This window comes from Salvelinus fontinalis, chromosome 3, assembly GCF_029448725.1.
Source record: "Salvelinus fontinalis isolate EN_2023a chromosome 3, ASM2944872v1, whole genome shotgun sequence".
In the NCBI taxonomy this organism is placed as follows: Eukaryota; Metazoa; Chordata; class Actinopteri; order Salmoniformes; family Salmonidae; genus Salvelinus; species Salvelinus fontinalis.
Window position 1 is genome coordinate 24,560,243 of NC_074667.1, and position 16,476 is coordinate 24,576,718.

The window sequence follows — 16,476 nt, forward strand, 5'->3', positions numbered from 1 at the left end:
TTCATCGGTTGGTCACAGGTACCTTTAAATTAAATCAAATGTTATTGGTCACATACACATATATAGCAGATGTTATTGCGGGTGTAGCGAAATGCTTGTTTTCCTAGCTCCAACAGTGCAGTAGTATCTAACAATTTACAACAATACACACATCTAAAAGTAAAAGAATATACACTGCTCAAAAAAATAAAGGGAACACTTAAACAACACAATGTAACTCCAAGTCAATCACACTTCTGTGAAATCAAACTGTCCACTTAGGAAGCAACACTGATTGACAATAAATTGCACATGCTGTTGTGCAAATGGAATAGACAAAAGGTGGAAATTATAGGCAATTAGCAAGACACCCCCAATAAAGGAGTGATTCTGCAGGTGGTGACCACACACCAATTCTCAGTTCCAATGCTTCCTGGCTGATGTTTTGGTCACTTTTGAATGCTGGCGGTACTCTCACTCTAGTGGTAACATGAGACGGAGTCTACAACCCACACAAGTGGCTCAGGTAGTGCAGCTCATCCAGGATGGCACATCAATGCGAGCTGTGGCAAGAAGGTTTGCTGTGTCTGTCAGCGTAGTGTCCAGAGCATAGAGGCGCTACCAGGAGACAGGCCAGTACATCAGGAGACGTGGAGGAGGCCGTAGGAGGGCAACAACCCAGCAGCAGGACCGCTACCTCCGCCTTTGTGCAAGGAGTAGCACTGCCAGAGCCCTGCAAAATGACCTCCAGCAGGCGACAGCTCAGGTGGATGGATTATCTTGGAAAATGATTAATGCTCACTAACAGGGATGTAAACAAATTTGTGCGCAAAATTTGTGCGATTGGAACATTGTTTTTGTAATAAACCAAGTGCTTGCTGATTTGGTTTTATCTAGATGGATTTTGGTCAGCGCAATTTTTTTTCTTGCCCAGCAGGGATGCACTTGATTCAATAAATCAATGGGTTGTCGGTTAGTATTTTGACCAATGGTCATGTTTAGAGGGAGTTTGGCCGGTTTTAGGATTGTAGGAAATAACTGCGCAGAGAGCATGCTGAAGGGTGTGTTGGAAGTCGTGTGCGCGAGTGTGCATCCATGCTCACGCGCCTAGGCCCATCTGTCAGTTGAGTAGCAATTGAGGAAGTGTGTGTGTGTGTGCGTGTGTTTGTGAGAGATAAGAAGTGACGATGCGCTTCACTGAGGCAGAAAATGTGGAGAGGAAGCCTGTCATCTTTGAACCTAGTCAAGACAGGATTGATCATGTTTACACCTCTCTCACACTCACTCTCTACCCATCTCCTCTACCTTTCTCTCTCTCTCTCCCTGTCCATCTCTTTCACTCCCTTCAGCACTCCTCTCTTTCTCTCTCTTAATCCACTCGCTCTCTGTTTTGTTGTCCTTCTCTACCCTCAATCACTCCCTCTTCTATTCTAACTTCCTCTTCCTCTTTTGTTTTTGTCTCATGGAGAGGTTGGAGCATGAGCAGGTTGACGTGTTCTTCGCTAGAGGGACAGGAGGTGGACGCTTGTGCCACCGACTATGACACACCAATTATAGGCTCCATGATACGACCATTATACTTTACATTTGTCTGTAGGATTTTGGTTGTTCTGTTTGGCTCCTTCAGATCATTAGGAAGGTCTTTACCTCTCCCCTTCCCCTTTCCCCCTTTCTACCTTTCTCTCTCCTCCAAAGCTGCTTGTTTCTCTCTCCCTCTTCATGGGACACTCGTCCTATCAACACCTCCAAGGAAGGCTGCCATATTGATTTCTGTTTGTATTAGGGGTGTCACACCTCTCTGGGTATCCTGTCAAACGGGTGCCCCCTAGACTTGAAACATCAGCCATGTCGCAGACCAAAAAAAAAAACAGCACAACATCCCGGGAAAGCCTTCAGAGAATCAAACTAATTAGCTTTGAACACCTGCAAAGTGGATGTCAATACACGCTACAGCTACACGCTAGAGATATGTAGCCGTGGGTTCACTCACTATGCTAAACATGCACACATGTAGCATGTCCAACAGGACCCGGGGCTTAGCCTTGTTGCCATAATGATTAGCATTTAGCAATGCTAGTGTGTTTGAAAGTTAGCGTAGCTCCTCCCAGCGTAGCATAAGGGCTCCAGTGCGAGGCTGTCTGTATCGACAGCTAGTCATTAGCGCGCCGCGCACCAAAACCCCCATTGTTTCTGAAGGAAGGCTAATTAGCCAGTGACAGCACTGTCTCCAAAGAGGGCCCTTTATTGACTGTTTGTTAAATGTAGCAGCCAGCGATAATCAGCAGCAGACTCAGGCCAGGCCAAAACAGTATTTCTACACATGACAGCTGACAGGAAGATGTGCTAGTACGCTAATTAGCGGTTAACTGTAAGCTCTTAGTGATTAGCTCTTAGCGGTTAGCTATCCGACTTGTTTTATATGCTAACCTGTAGTTTATTGGTATGATAATACCAGCGTCCATTGAAGCCTACGCTAACTCCATTGTTATGACATTGCTTTGTTGTTAAGACACATCACTTTTGTGACACGAGTTTACTGCCACTTTCTACATGACTAGGAGTGGTTGTTACTTAAAAGCAATGGAATTTGTATCATTGTCATCCAATTTTAATCAAATTCTGAAACAATTTTCACTGAAATGAAAGGAGTCATCCCAAATATTGATCTTCATTTCACCACTGTTCTTCCGATGCACATCATTCCATGTGAGCCAGTTGCTCCTTGCCCGAGCTGTGCTGCTTACTGTGCTGCTCACTGTGCTGCTTCCATGATATGAATCATGTATGATGCTGCAGTAAAAATGGAGCGCTCACGTCATCTGCTATGCTGTGGGTACACCTTGCTATGGTGAATGCTGAGTAACATGGCGAGAGGGGTAAGTGTGTGTGTGTGTGTGTGTGTGTGTGTGTGTGTGTGTGTGTGTGTGTGTGTGTGTGTGTGTGTGTGTGTGCTTGCTTGCTTGCTTGCTTGCGGAATGAGAGGATCTTGCGGGGTCCTGTTGCTCAATTTTACTTTTACCTTTAGAGTCAACACATGGATGTTAATCTTAAATGAAGCCTAATTTTAGCCCAGACTATGTTGAAATGCAGTGTTTTACTTGGGTATTCTTGTCAGCGTGTCAACTCATCTTCCACCAGTCAATGGAGTGAGGAGAGATGAGGTGAAGGAGGGTGGGGAAAAGAGATGGGAAGAAGAGAGATTTCATTGCAGCGGTGGAAGAGAAGGATGGTTTGGAAGGTGGAAGCAAACCTGCTGCCAGTTTCCTCCACACAGCTTTCGCTCTTGTTTTGATGCGTTTGATGGATCCTTTTTGTCTTCTATTGCCTCTTAAAGGGGAAGTAGTCCAAAATTAACTGAAAGTAATCAGATTACACTACTGACTTTGGGCAATCCAAAAATTAAGTTACTGACTACCAGAGGTGCAACTTTGGTTTTAGAAGTGTGGGGGGACATAATATATATATACACTGCTCAAAAAAATAAAGGGAACACTTAAACAACACAATGTAACTCCAAGTCAAACACACTTCTGTGAAATCAAACTGTCTACTTAGGAAGCAACACTGATTGACAATAAATTTCACATGCTGTTGTGCAAATGGAATAGACAAAAGGTGGAAATTTTAGGCAATTAGCAAGACACCTCCAATAAAGGAGTGGTTCTGCAGGTGGTGACCACAGACCGCTTCTCAGTTCCTATGCTTCCTGGCTGATGTTTTGGTCACTTTTGAATGCTGGCGGTGCTTTCACTCTAGTGGTAGCATGAGATGGAGTCTACAACCCACACAAGTGGCTCAGGTAGTGCAGCTCATCCAGGATGGCACATCAATGCGAGCTGTGGCAAGAAGGTGTGCTGTGTCTGTCAGCGTAGTGTCCAGAGCATGGAGGCGCTACCAGGAGACAGGCCAGTACATCAGGAGACGTGGCGGAGGCCGTAGGAGGGCAACAACCCAGCAGCAGGACCGCTACCTCCGCCTTTGTGCAAGGAGGAGCACTGCCAGAGCCCTGCAAAATGACCTCCAGCAGGCCACAAATGTGCATGTGTCTGCTAAAACGGTCAGAAACAGACTCCATGAGGGTGGTATCAGGGCCCGACGTCCACAGGTGGGGGTTGTGCTTACAGCCCCCACCTGTGGACGTCGTTGATAATTGCCTATAATTTCCACCTTTTGTCTATTCCATTTGCACAACAGCATGTGACATTTATTGTCAATCAGTGTTGCTTCCTAAGTGGACAGTTTGATTTCACAGAAGTGTGATTGACTTGGAGTTACATTGTGTTGTTTAAGTGTTCCCTTTATTTTTTTGAGCAGTGTATGTATATATATATACTTTTTTTATCCAGTCGCATAAACACTCCAAACAGCCTATCCGACTGCTCAGAGGCGTCCGCATGGTCCTAAACCACACCGAAGCCTCGTTTTGTCTCATATTCCAATGATAAAAATGGGGGGAATGCAATTTCAGAATATGGGGTGGGGCATGTCCCCAGTAAAAGTTGCGCCCCTGCTGATTACAAATGTGGACAGGTAACTAGTAACTATAACATATTAGGTTTAGAAAGTAACACACCCAACCCTGGTGACAAAAATAAATGAGCTCTGTACAGGATCATTTGTGTAATAAAGAGTAGCTAAGCAGCTCCTCAATAATTGTCGATAGAAGCTTGATCTAATACTTTGTATGTGCAAGACTTTTGGAAGGCTTTGGCAATGGGTTTCAAGACGAGAGAAGAAGAAAAAGTTCCTTCATATTTTTTCAGTAAATACTGCATAAACACAGTGACTCTCCGTTAATAGACAGAGCTGTAATATATAAGGAAAATACATGTTTTTTTAACAGATTTATACAGATCAGCTCTGCCTATTATCGGACAGTCGGTGTTTATACAGTATTTTCAGGAATTGTCTGTATTCAAGGAACTGTCTGTAAAATAATGGAAATTGTAACAGTAATGGGTGTGCAATCAAAACGGTCTCAATATTGCGGGCCAAACAATGACCAAAAAAAGGGAAGGGAAAGTGGATACCTAGTCAGCTGCACAACTGAATGCATTCAACTGAAATGTCTTCTGCGTTTAACCCAACGCCTCTGAATCAGAGCGGTGCCTTAATCGACATCCACGTCATCGGCGCCTGAGGTGCAGTTGTTGTTGGGAGTTAACTGCCTTGCTCAAGGGCAGAATGGCAGATTTTTACACATTGCCGGATCCGGGATTCGAAACCAGCCACCTTTCGGTTACTGGCCCGATGCTCTTAACCGCTGGGTTACCTGCCGCCTGTAAAAACAAACAAAAAGCAAAACACACCACACATTCCCCTGGTCTCAACTCTCACAAGGGATAGGACCTGGAGAGTGTGTCTGTTTTTCTCATTGTTGACAGTGTCCAGGCAATCTCCTCTCATCCAGCCCGCCAGAGGGGGTCATGGGAGCCGGTAAACAAGAGGAAACACAGCCAGGCTGCTGAAGCCAGGGTCACCAGACTCAATAAGTGGCCACAGCTGGTCTCTGAGAGGGGGAGGAGAAGGCAGGAGAGGGCGGCAAGTAGCCTAGCGGGTAAAGAGCGTTAGGCCGAAATGTCGCTGGTTCTGATCCCCGAGCCGACTGTGAAAAATCGTCCGACGTGCTCTTGAGCAAGGCACTTGACCCTAATTGCTCCTGTAAGTCGCTCTGGATGAGAGTGTCTGCTAAATGTAAATGTAGGGGGAGAAGAGGGAAAAGGGGAGAGGACAGAAAAGAAGAATAGGAGAGGGGAAGAGAGGGGAGGAGGGGATGAAATGAGAGCGCAGGTAAAGGGGATACCTAGTCACCTGTTCAACTGAATGCATTCAACTGAAATGTGTCTTCAGCATTTAACCCAACCCTTCTGAATCGGAGAGGTGCGGATGGCTGCCTTAATTCACATCCACGTCTTCAGTGCCCGGGGAACAGTGTGTTAACTGCCTTGCGCAGGGCAGAACAACAGATTTTGACCTTGTCCGTTCGGGGATTCGACCCAGCAACCTTTCACGCTCTTAGTGAGTTTAGTTGTTTGGTTAGTTTTGTTAGTTTGAGAGGGGAGGTGAGGGGTGGAGAGGATTTAGCGTGGGAGAATGAAAATAAGTTTCAGTCTAACTCGTGGTTTCTCTCTTGGTTCCTGTATTTTTTTCTCTCACTCGTTTGTTTCCTCTCTCTTCCAAATGTTTTGGTGTGTCTCTCCTCCTTCCTTTCTCACTCTCCCTCCTACCCCTTTCTCCACGGGGGAAAATAAAGAGAGGGGACAGATAATATCAGTGCCGGCTTTACACCGCCACCTTCAGTCGGATGAAAGACCGGGCCACTCCATCACCCGTTTTCTCGCACTTTTCCTCCGTTAAGAAAAAGGAGAAAGGGATGGAAAGTCTGGGAGAAAATTGTACGGGAGGGAAGGAGAAATCTTGTTTGGCCTCGGATCTTCCTCTCAATTCGTGTGTGCGTGCGTGCGCACGTGCATGCGGACAGCAGCTGTTTCTAAACAAAAATTAAGAGTACTGGGAGAGCCTGATGGGTTCCAATTAAGGTGGACGATGATAAAATGATGATGAATTGCAGTCGGGCGCTGAGACACACACACCCAGGACCCAGGAAAAGGATAAGAGAGGGGGAAGGTGGGCAAGAGGGGCAGACGGTTAGAAAATTGGGCTGAGGAAGCGATGGAGGAGAAGGAAGGAGGCAGAGGGGGAGGTAGAAGGAAAGAGGCGAGAGGGGCTTACAGGAAGGAGGGTGGGTAAAGAGAGTGTAGGGGAGGGAGAGTTGAGTAGAAAGCAAGAAAAGATCCAAGAAGTTTGCTCGGAGAGAGGGGGGCACACAGGAAAGATAATTGCGATGGAGTGAGAGAGAAGTTTAGAAGAAAGGAGGAGGACACAGCTGAGGAAATGATGAGGGGAATGAGGAGGAAAGGAGACGAGAGGTCAGAGAAGTAGAGACAGAGTGTAGCTGCAGGGATAATGGTGATCACTAAACGTACATATGCCACCGGTACCAGAGCAGGTCCAAAAGGCTTCTTAACAGCTTTTACCCCCAAGCCATAAGACTCCTAAACAGCTTATCAAAGAGCTACCCAGGCCCCTCTTTTATGCAGCTGCTACTCTGTTTTTTTATCTGTGCATAGTACCTTTAACTCTACCTACATGTACATATTACCTCAATTACCTCGACTAACCGGTGCCCCCGCACATTGACTCTGTACCGGTATCCCCTGTATATAGCCTGGCTATTGTAATTTTACTGCTGCTGTATAATTAATTCTTACTTTTATTTTTAATTTTTTACTAATCCATTTTTTACTTGCCACTTTTTTTGTAAGTAAGCATTTCACTCTAAGGTCTACACCTTTATTCGGCATGTGACAAAAATATAATTGGTTTTGATCTGTTTCTTTGTATCCAACTATCCCTCCCCTCTAGACGGAGGAGTGTAATACGGAGGACAGGGGGGAGGCTTAGAGCTGAGGTCTTGCATATGCACCACACTGAAAGTGTTTGTGTGTGAAAACACTGACCCATTAGAAAGGCACTGGCTATAATGAGGAGTAACTGTACCGCTGACGGTCCTTCCTCAGAGAAGGGGGTGCCCAGTCATGTATGGTATAGCATGACACAGTATGGTTAACCGGACATGATGAACGGGGGGCCTGCCGCCGGGGTCGCTCGTTAAAACGGGATAAGGCAGGCAACTTCTTTAATTAGGGTTGTGTGTGTGTGTGTTTAGTGAGAGAGGGAGATAGCAACACTGTTCAACAGCCTTACCCTCACTCCTCCTCCCCTATCCACCCCTTTCCTCCCATCAGGAATCAACCCTATTCCTCTCTCCCCTTCTCCACTCACACAGCCTGCTGCTCAGTCCAGCAGTTTCCTCTCCTCCCCCCCTCCCCTTCCTTCTCCTGATGGGTGAGGCGGTACACAGCTCCCATGCGCCGTCCTGTCTAAATAAGAATGAATTTGCCGACCGGCTATCAGCATATGTCAGCTTATCCACCTCCGTCCCTTCCTCTCTGCCTCCCCTCTCTGCCTCCCCTCTCTGCCTCCCCTCTCTGCCTCCCCTCATGCCTCCCCTCATGCCTCCCCTCATGCCTCCCCTCATGCCTCCCCTCTCTGCCTCCCCCCATGCCTCCCATACTCTCTTCCTTAATCCCTCCCTCCATGAAACGCCCCGTGTCAGGTTTTTATGGTGTGTTGTGTGCATGGTGTCTGTAAATCTGGGGCGAAAAGCGAGATGGGAGAAGTAGAGGAGGACAAACGGTGTAAGGAGCGGACTGACCAAGTTAGTGAGATGGGCAGCGAAAGAGTGGGTGTGTTTGACAGAATTGTTTGTTGCCTGAGTTAATGGCACGTAGCAGGTTGAAAAGTTATTGTTCAAAGGATCCACATTTCGGTGATACCTCAAGCTGTCTAATTTTAACACTGAACAAAAAAGAAGGCAAAGGAAGAAAAAAAAGTATTGCATAAACATTGTCTTACAGTCTGGTGACTACATACCTGCCAATTTCACCTGGCTGGTGAGGAAAAAAGAGAGGGCGTGGAGAGGTGTTTGGGAGTATCTGAGCACCGCACACAGGCATAGGCTAGCCTTTGGCACGTCGATATCTTTAGACTTTTGCTTTGGTACCCTTTCAACATGACTAAATATCTGGATCTGTGTGTGACTCTTGCATGCAACCTGGACTCGGGTGTAGACGTAACATAGTAAACGTTAACTTAGCATGATCCCATTTAGGATGATATGTTACGTTTCACATGGTATGTACTAATTTGTGGATGACATCATCAATTTTGTATGATATGCTACGAATTACAAGTTATATGGTATGTTACGAATGGCAAAATTCCTACCCCCGCGTCTTTTCGTTTTGAAATGGCCAGGACTAGGCCAATATGCACGTGGGTTGGACTATACGAATATGGCTGCGGTGTTCCTCAATTTCCTCGAGCCAGCAGTTTCTTCCTTCCTCTGTATGTTTTTAACAATAATAATTTAAAAAATGTGGTGGCTATATGATGAGATCCTAACTTGCTCTGGCCCTGTTCCAATCCTGTTATGTTAGCCAGATTAGCCCAGACAGAGTCATGTTATGAGCCGGGCCTAATTCCATACTGACTGACCCCACACTAATCCTAGAGCGGATTACCACTTGATCCTTGATTATGCCTTCATATCTGGACTGTGTGTGTCTGTCGGTCTGTGGTCGGTGTGCGTTTCTGTGCGTGCACGTCTCAGTGTGTGTGTGCTTCTGCGTGTGTGTTGGGGTTTATCAAGGTCGATACAACGCGTTCTGTGGATGTCAATTAGCCTATATTATTCTGTATGTAAAAGGTTAATCACCTTGCCAACGGCATTTTCATTGCTTTTCCATCACTTTGTTTGTCAATGAGCCACATTTTTCGTTCATCTATTTCCCAATAGAGGTTGTTTACCTTGCTTTAAAGAATTGTTTGTTGCCTGAGTTAATGGCACGTAGCAGGCTGAAAAGTTATTGTTCAAAGGATCCACATTTCGGTGATACCTCAAGCTGTCTAATTTTAACATTGAACAAAAAAGAAGGCAAAGGAAGAAAAAAGTATTGCATAAACATTGTCTTACAGTCTGGTGACTACATACCTGCCAATTTCACCTGGCTGGTGAGGAAAAAAAAAGAGGGGGTGGAGAGAGGTGTTTGGGAGTATCTGAGCACCGCACACAGGCATAGGCTAGCCTTTGGCACGTTGATATCTTTAGACTTTTGCTTTGGTGCCCCTTCAACATGACTAATTATCTGGATCTGTGTGTGACTCTTGCATGCAACCTGGACTCGGGTGTAGACGTAACATAGTAAACGTTAACTTAGCATGATCCCAGTTAGTATGATATGTTACGTTTCACATGGTACGTACCAATTTGTGGATGACATCATCCATTTTGTATGATATGCTACGAATTCATCCATTTTGTATGATATGCTACGAATTACAAGTTATATGGTATGTTACGAATGGCAATCCGTAAAATATGTTAAGAATTTGCAATACGTATGATATGTTACGAATTATAATTTGTCGTGGCTTACGTTAGCTATATGGCTAATGCTAACTTTAGCTATGGTGGCTAACGTTAGCTATGGGTAAGGTTAGGATTATGTTAAAGGGTTAGGGGAAGGGTTAGCGAACATGTTAAGTAGTTGCAAAGTAGCTCATAAGTAGTAAGAAGTTGCAAAGTTGCTAATTAGCTCAAATTGCCCGTGATGAGATTAGAATGTACAAACCTTTGGGTTGCTAGATGTTCGCATTCATCCACCCCGACCAACCACCCTCTTTTCGTTGTTCCCCTAAGTAACCTTCTGTCTTATGTTGTTATCATCTGCGTTTTTCAGCCGAGGAGCTGTTCAGCTACTGTATCTAGTAGGTCTGGCACAATTACCGTATAACCAATGTTTATGAATGACGACCGTCATGAAAATATAATAGCCTTCATACGACGGGGCAGCCGGGAATTCCTGTGGTTGTCAGTTTCTGCAGTAACATGGACTCTTAACAGCGTGATGAAACTTTATTGATCCTTGCTGAAACAAGCAATCAAATCACGTTTTATTGGTCCCGTAGCGAACAAGTCTTTGGTTGCCTAGACAATGCCCCCACCCTGCAGAGGCAGCAGCAGCACACATAGAAATGGAATGAATAAAACGGGCTTGGAACCTCTTAACCCTGGCTATTTCACTGGCAAACTCATGGGTACACTCGCAATGCCTGCCTGGTACTGTGATGCAATGTCCATGGTAATGTTCATTCAAATGATGTTAACTGATGTGGCTCCTGCAATGGAATGTAGTTTTTGTTATGTCAGTTTAGTTTAATCCACAAATCACAGCACAGATTGATGGGTACACGTCCTGCTTTTACTTCCTGCTTTTGCTCCAATGGGTACACACGCAATGGCCGCCAGTGCACCCATTATGCCATCATAAACTTGAAATGGGGACGCCCGTTCTATTCCTACTATTTCTATGGCAGCACATGCAGTCAGGAGCTTAGGAGAGGACAAAATGTGCGTCTTTAACAATATATTTGTTGTGTGGTAACCAAACGGTTATTACGGTAACCGCGTCATTTGTATTGTATTTATTATGGATCCCCATGCCAAGGCAGCAGCTTCTCTTTCTGGGGTCCAGCAACATTAAGGCAGTTGTATACAATAAAAACAAAACATGACATTACATTTCACAACAGATTTGGCTGGCTAATAACCATGACAATAACAGCCCCTAGTATCTAGGCTACTACTGTATCTCTTATCCCTCTTCTACTTTTTTATTTTTATTTTATTTTATCGAATATTAAAGCATACAATCTCTACCTGCAGTGAAGCCGCTCAACATTTACAGTACTTTCAGTCAGTCTAACAGACGTCCGTCCAGAGCGACCCACCGAAGCAACCAGGGTCAACTCCCTGCCCAAGGGCACGCTGACAGATCTCCACACAAAGTCAAAACGGGGACCCGAACCAGCGACCTATTGGCCACCGGCCCAAGCTCCCAACCGCCAGGCCGTCAACCCTCTAAGACCCCCCCCCCCCCACACACACACACAGTTCCCCGACAGCTGCTCCTCAACCATCTGAGATTTGAATCTATCCGATCGAATATAATCCCCAGATTGCGAGTTGAAGATGTGTACTTTTAAGAGTATTAGTATGTTAGTAATTGACTGACCAGGTCTCTCCAGGTCTCCCAACAATGCTATCTAGGGTCAATTTTAGATTCATGTTGTGCGTTTTCAGCCATTCCTGAGCCCGAGACCAGAAACAGGCTACCTGAGGGCAATACCAGAACAAATGGTCTATTGATTCTGTATCCTCACAACAGAATCTGCAAAGCTGCGATGATTGTACGACCCAAATATTCCACATTTTGTTGATAGCAAGAATTCTGTACAGTAATTTTGTCTGAAAAGCACGAAGTCTGGAATCTTGCGTCGTTTTATATATCAACTCATGCCATGAAATCGTTACATCATAAATCTCTTCCCAGCTATTTTGCAATCTGTAGGGCACAGCTGTCAACATACTGGTGCTCAAATGAAACTGGTATACTTTCCTATTTATGCTCTTTTTGTTCCTCTGACAGTTTTGATCCTTTATATTTGGCAGACAGACCAGTTCCCTACCTCCTCCCGCTGCCACCTGCCTCTTCCATTTTTGGGGTAACGCTGTAATCATTTGGTTGTAATCTTATATTGAGCAAACCTTCCTGTACAATTCCGACTCCATAAAAGACATAACTCTACCATTCCAATTGACGAAATAATTTGAAAACAAATACCCTTTTCAAACATCGTTTCCATAAACAAAGGTATTTTATCAACCAGCACATTTCAGTTCAACCATAATATTTGTTGTGTAATTGTTCTCTATTTTCAGGGGATGAAATTGGAATTGTAACCAGCTGTGCAATGCTCGTTTGAAAGAGAGACCTTGAAAATGGTTTCATTTAGAATTAATCAAAAATGAGACATGGCAATCTGCACAAAGGGAAAAAGGCCATTTTTAAACATTGGATGAGCTTTTCTTAGTCATTTACTTGAGAACCATTTAAGGTTCACGTAAAACTTGTGAGTAAGTGAAGCTTTTAGAGAGGTTTAGTGCTTTTCTATTTAATCATCTCAACCCACCCAGTTCATATTCATTATATAGATAGGCTCGCTTTATCTTCTCTGGTTTAGCATCCCAGATAAAGTGAAAATATTTTTCCCTCATATGATTTGAAAAACAGATCATCAGGAGTAGGCAGCGCCATAAGTAAGTGAGTAAACTGACTAAGGAGTTAATCACTGCAATTTTCCCATACATATATTTACCTCTCCATGGTTGCAGGATATTGTCTATTTTTACTAGTTTTCTATTGAAATTCTTTGTGGGAGAGCTCATTATATTTATTTTGTGATATGAATACCAAATATGTCTACTGTACTTCACCATCAGCCCATCTTATAGGTAAACTGCAGGGTAACGTAAAAGTAGTCTTTTTTTAAGGATGTAATATCTACACTTATCATAACTTTTTGGGGACTAAAACCTAATTATCTATCTTTCCTTCCTTGAGCTATATCACTTGTCAGAGCAAGAGGGGGGAAAAGTGGAAAATGTCTCTCTTTCTCACCATCTCAGTCCCTCTCTCTCTCTCTCTCCTTTAGCTTCATTAAACGTTCCCATGGTAGTTTATTTGTTTACTTCCCCGTGTCTCTGGGGGAGAGCGGTTTTAGGCACGCTGTTAATTTGTGCTGCTCCGTTTGTTTTGTTTTGAACATCTTATGCAACGGGAACATTTAGTGAAAGAGGAACATCTCAGGCTCCGGCTAATAAATATGAGATAAACCCAAGCCAATTGGTATCCTGTAAACAGGAATTAATGGTTTTTTTCCCCGCCATAGCATATGGGCTAAGTAAGTTCGTCAGCAGTTTTGTGCAGAACTGCATGTCAGTGAGAGAGATACATTTGACACGTGTCTGACCGCACCAGGCGACCTCTAGAACTTTTGTGCTCTGGCCACGTTGTGTTAGCAGAATATACCTATGTGAATAAACCGTGTGTGTGTGTGTACTAATTAAGAATAATCATCATCTGGTGGGTGCTTATATCTGCCCTATTTCACACATGTACAAGTGTGTGTTAATACGCATGTGTGAATTGAAAATGTGTTTTTTTTCTTTTCGTTACCCACTCTCGCTCGGAGGGGCGGTGTGTGTGTGTCTGGCCCTTTGAGGATAGGAGATATTAAACTTTAATCAGGCGTTGGTGTACACATGGAGAGGGAGGTATGGATGATGCCTAACCTCTCTGCCCCACACACACCATGCCACCCCACTGTGAATAAATATTAATGTCTGTAGTGTATCAGGGGAGTCTCGTCTGTTGTGTACGTCTCTGCTGGAACAACAGGCCTCTACATCCCCTCTCAACAGTAAGTACCTGTGTGGGGACAAAACCCAAACCACCCCAGTGGCCAAAAGTGTGTGCTTGTGCGTGCAAGTCATACCATGTTCTGATTGGTTGTTCAGGAAGCCGATGGGGAGACCCCATTGGCTCTAAAGGCCATGACCGTTAGGGTCAAAGTTTCAGGTTGAGAGAAATCAACCGTTCTCTAGGGACATGTTAGCTAGTCTCTTCCTTTTTGTCTTCTCTCCATCTTAGAACCAATTACACTATAGGGCAGCGACGTGTGGGGTGCGCTTACAAAACAAGAATTGGACAAATTGGACAAACACCCAATTGAACCCTGAATGCGGAATTCTGTAAGACCATCCCCAGGGCACAGAGAGAAATTCCAAACAACGTAGGTAGAGCAGAATTAGGCCAATTCCCTCCTCTGATTAATATCCAAAAAAGAGCCACCAAATGTTATTTTCATTTTTGTGACCACCACTCATCTCATTACAATTTCTCAACTGCCAAGAGGTGACCATAGAGAAGAGTCCCCTCAACCAGTGGCTCAATTCACTAAACATTACCAACCCAACAAAGCATCAGGACAGTACTCAGAAAATCTGGCCCATCCAAATTATCAAAAGGCAAACATACAAATATATCACCTATTGGAAAGACAGACAAAAAATCTAAGTAAACCAATGCTATTTGGCTCTAAACAGACAGTAAGTACATGGTGGCAGACTATTTGACCACTGTGACTGATAGAAAACTGAGGAAAACACTGACTCGGTACCGACTCAGTGAGCACAGTCTGGTCATAGAGACCGGTCGACTCAGGCAAACCTGGCTGCCCAGAGAGAACTGGCTGTGCTCACTCTGCCCCCGGGGAGAGGTAGAGGTAGAGGCAGAGCTGCATTTCCTATTACACTGTGACAAATACTCAGACCTAAGAGAATCTTTCTTTAGAGTACAGAAAATCTGAAGAAGAAGCTCATATTTATTGGATGAAAAGCCAAAATGTGCAGTTTTGACAGCCAAATATGTGTCCTCCTGCCACAACAGAAGGGACGGTCAGTGAAAAGTGCAATGTAATGTCAATATTTACCATTTGGTTTGAACATGACTGAAAAGCCACATGGCAGACTTGCCTACTACTACTTTAAATGTATTATTATTCTCATTAATGTTGTTAATCACAATACATTTTCCACTACTACTATCATTATTATTGTTGTTACGAGTGCACCATGATAATGAGTGAGATGCTAATTTCGCTTACCTCTCAGCCTGGCTCCTCTCTTTTTTTACCTTCTTCTTTTCTCACACTATCAATATCTCTCTCTCACACTCTCCATCTTGCGCAAAATAGCCTCCGTCTGTGTCTGTCCGGAGCTCAGGGTGCAGGAAACCAATGTACAATGTTTCAAGGTTGTTAGCACAAGCTTTGGGCTGGACCAAGTTGATGGTTGATACAATGTTTCAAGTTCAAGCCATGTGTAGCCAGTGTGATTCATTTCTATCAGGATATTTTTTCGACCTGCCGGCTGCAATCTTTTTATTTGTTGGCTTTATGTGGGTTATTTTTTACATAGTTGGCAATAGAAGCCACTTTTAGATTTGTCTAATTTTCATTTAGAGTTAGATATAATTTGTATTAACCACTTCACAATTATTATAATATATTTTTTTAAGTCTTCGTAACTGGCACGCAGGTCGGGAGACATGGTAAGATAAATTGGCACTCCAAATAGAAAAGTTTGCCGACCCCTGGTGTAGCCTATTAGTGGCAACTTTATCACTGAAAAGTTGGATTAAAGTTGCATTGATGTTCAATGGTGAGCCTTGCAGTAACCCTGAGTAAAGTGACACGCAGGTCGGTAGACATGATAAGATAAATTGGCACTCCAAATGAAAAAGTTTGCCGACCCCTGGTGTAGCCTATTAGTGGCAACTTTATCACTGAAAAGTTGGATTAAAGTTGCATTGATGTTCAATGGTGAGCCTTGCAGTAACCCTGAGTAAAGTGAGCCAATAAATATATAATGGCTACTAAATAAATAGTCTTTTAAGTTCAGTCTAAAAGCATGACTTTTATTTTCAAAATTCTGTCTGAATATTCATTAGTTGTAGGAGGCTGTGTAGACGGAATAAAATCATCCAATCACCATGCGGCGAATGAACGAACCAATCACGTACCATGCCATTGCGGTGTGCTGGACTCCTTATCTACTGAATGCACATTGCTGTGTCTCCTTTTTCTTTTCTTTTTTTTACTGTTTCCAACGGCATATTATGTGAAATGTTGGGACCACAATGTCGAAACAGGGGTGGCGAAAAACGATCTAAACAGAGTACCACACTCACATATAGCTGACAGTGGCAGATCACCCTTACCGTGGTCAGATACCTACGGGATGCATCCGGATTTTCAGGGGAAATGGAGAGAGGGAGCCTGCGACCTGAAGGCAAAGCTCCATCTTAAGTCCACGTTATTCATTAAACAGTGCATAAGAGAACGTACCCCCACATTTTTTTCTTTTCTTCTCTCTCTCTTGTCAGGACCAGAAAGGAAAAAACGCTGCTC

The 16,476-nt window shown here is 44.0% G+C and overlaps 1 protein-coding gene across 2 annotated transcripts in view; it reads left to right on the forward strand.

Annotated features, from left to right (window-relative positions):
- Positions 1-16,476, forward strand: part of LOC129841537 (plexin-A1-like) — a 253,451-nt gene that overhangs the window by 168,506 nt on the left and 68,469 nt on the right. The gene's annotated exons all lie outside the window — the stretch shown is intronic.